The following is a 3264-nucleotide window of genomic DNA, read 5'->3' as shown; positions in this document are numbered from 1 at the left end:
CAGCAGGATACAGGCATGGCATGGATACTGTTGCTGTCTCCTGTGAAATCTTGCTAGGTTGCTATTTCCCCCAGTCCTCAGACTTAATTTGACAAATACCTCTCCATTTTAGAGATGCTTGGAGACAGAGCTGAGCAAGTCTCACCCTTTCTCCTCTTCCTACCAGCACAGCAACACTTACTGTTAGTCTAGAAAGCTTGTACTGGTAGAGGGTGGCCATACATTTCAAGTTCACAATGAATACCTTTTTTTGGAGTTTCATGAATTCACCATTTGGATGTTACAGGCCCCAGCATTACCCTCGCCCACATCTTCAGAGAGGGTCTGAGACCTCTTCTGCCAGTGCCAGCAGCCCCAGGGAGCTGTTACACTGAGCTTCAATGAAGAATTTAAAGTTGTTGTTGCAGCACTTTCTAGATAGGCATGAGGCTGAGGTCTCCATTGTGGAGTGTGAAGCTTAAAATCCAACAAACCAACATCTGAGGGTGCTTTCTCTCTTTGTTCAGACACTGGGCAGAATGTGAGGTTTGCCAGGGACGGAATCAACAGTGAGCTGACCTTGCTCTCCATCCCTCTTTGGGTGGTTTCCTTCAGTTCCAGGGTCCAGCTCACTGTTGGATATTGCATGTATATAATTTAAATTACATATCACACTTCTATTTATTTTTTATGTATTGCATAATTGGCGATTTCATCTGATGTGATCAGACAAGAGGGAATGGCTTTAAACAGAAAGAGGGCAAGTTTAGATTAGATATTGGGAAGAAATTTATCACTGAGTCTAGTGAGGTGCTGGAACAGGTTGTCCAGAGAAGTTGTGAATGCCCCATCCTTGGAAGTGTTCAAGGCCATGTTGGATTGAGCTTTGAGCAACTTAAATGAGTGGAATGTGTCCCCTGCCTATGGCAGAGGGGCTGGAATGAGATGCTCTTTAAGGTCCCTTCCAACCCAAACCATTCTATGATTCTGTGTTGCATAAAATATTACAACTAAACATCTTGGAGCTTCATGTTCCTGTAGGAGGCCAGGATCTTAAGACAGCTGCAAACCCCATTCCTTAGCATGGAGAAAGCTGGAGTTTCTCTTGTGGTCTGCAGGGGGGAAGTGGTGGAGAGGGCAGCACCTTGTGTGCTGCTCTGATGAAGAGATGTTGGGTAGATGGTGGCTCCAACAAGAACCACTGAATAACATGGTGAGAATGCATGGGATTATGAGGTTTGTTGCTTCTGGTTTACAAGTTACTAAAGCTTTTAGGTAGTTGCTTTCCTCCTCCTTCCTCTTTTGGTAAATAAATGTGAATGGTGCTTCTTGTTGCCTTACCGATGGCTGAGTGTGGCTCTTCACAATTTAACTCTACTCTTCGCTGTTCTGGTCCAAGGAACCAAAGCAAAGACTAAGGGGTTGATAGGGCAACTTGTAGTACAGCTGGGCTTGCTGCCCTTAACCCACCTTTCATCTGTTCGTTTTCCTGCAACTTGAGATGACATTTGGAGAAGACCTAGCTGCACTCTTCCTAGCTTGGGTAAGTCTGCCAACATTTTATGATCAAATATTTGTGTTGGGAAGCTAAACTATGCACACATGAACAAAGAAGAAGTCAGGAAAATGTTACTCCAAGGAAATTTTTCAATTTTGTCAAGTAAATAATTTTTTTAATATCAGTAGTATAAAATGCTTGTTTCAAGTTGACAGTTCTCTGTATGAAAAACTATTGTTAGCATTGAAAATGCTAACTTGTTAAGACACTTCAAAATCCACATCTTCCTGATGTGTTTGTCAAAGGACTTTTATGTCGAAGATGTGCATCATTGCCGTGAAAGCAGGTGTCAGTCTCTAATCTTACACAGCAAAAACACTCATCTTTGCTTTTAAAGTCTCACTCAGATCCAAGGCACAGCAAACTGTCCCAAATGTATATTTTGAACAAAAATCTTTTTTGGAGAGAGGGAAAATTGTACTAAGGTTTTATTTATGCCTTAAAATATGACAAGGGAAAGGAACAGAGAAGGAAATTGATAGGAAAAGTCTCATTCCCATCTTCTTTGATTTCCCTTTGGGGTCTTTTTCTGACTTTGTCTCTTAACAAGACAACTCTTTTCTAGATGGACAAGAAACCAGGAGCACTGTTTCCAGGGCAGCTCCTGGGCTGAATTCCCAGCCGTGAAACCTATATTGGTGAGACAGAAGTGGAAGCATAGTCCACGGGTATTACACAACGCACTCATGAGAGCCCAAAACACCTGTAGCACTGTGTCCAAATTCATGGCTGGTGTCTGCATATACAGTGCCTTTTCCACTGGTAGTCTGGGCAGTCTCGCAAGCATCTGGTAGGGGAGAAAGAACAGCTGGCTTTGAAGCAGAATTATTCCCCTCCCTGTGCATTATACTAGGCTGGAAAAAGAGGGAGGAGAAAAAGGTGAGGTTAGGATGTGAGACATAGGGAAGTGCTGAGCAGGTCTTGTATTCCCTGTGTTTTTCAGCTGCTTGCAGAGAATGAAAGGTTTTTGCTTTCTTGTGGTGCAGTTGCTAGCAAATGGCTGCTGCAAGCATTGTTATCTTTTTTGAGGGGTCTGTAAAAGCTTTACCACCTGCTCCCTCCCCCATCAAAGCCAGGCCCCAAACCAGACTTCATGTAGCTTGGTCATGCGAAAAGATGACAAAAGCGAAACTGAGAGAGATTCCTTTATTATTATCATTATAAATAGAAAAAACAGTGTCCCTAGCCCTCTTTCTAGGGAGAATTGGCAGTAGTTCCAACATCTACTGTTGAGTTTTGCCTTACCACAAGGAAATGCTACCTTGCATCTTCTTAAGGCTTCTTTCCTTGAAATGTGATACAAATGTTGACAGAAATGAAGTCAGCAGGCTAAACCTCTCAGCCTTTGTAGCAGGATTGTTTGAGTATCACAGTTTTCATCCTTGAGCACTGGATGCAGGTCATGCTGGGAGTGCTTGTTCTTACTCCCAGCCCCACCATGCAGCAGTTCTTGGGGCTGCCAGCAACTCCTCCAGCTGACACTGTAGTGCCTCCCGAGATAGAAGCAGCATCTCTGTGCACACTTGATGTCACATTATTCTACAAGTCCCAGACTGTCCTGGGCATGCTATGCAGGCATAGGTCTGTCCTGTAGCGCAGACAGGGGCCAAGGTGACAATGACACCTAAAGCTACCTGGACAGGCTCTCTATGTGCTGCCTGGAACATGCCCCTGTACTTCCATCCAGGAAATCCTGGATGGAGATATGGGTGTCATTGCTTTCTGAA

The sequence above is a fragment of the Acanthisitta chloris genome, unplaced genomic scaffold (genome assembly GCF_000695815.1).
Source record: "Acanthisitta chloris isolate BGI_N310 unplaced genomic scaffold, ASM69581v1 scaffold21475, whole genome shotgun sequence".
Taxonomy (NCBI): Eukaryota; Metazoa; Chordata; class Aves; order Passeriformes; family Acanthisittidae; genus Acanthisitta; species Acanthisitta chloris.
This window is presented reverse-complemented; position numbering follows the sequence as displayed.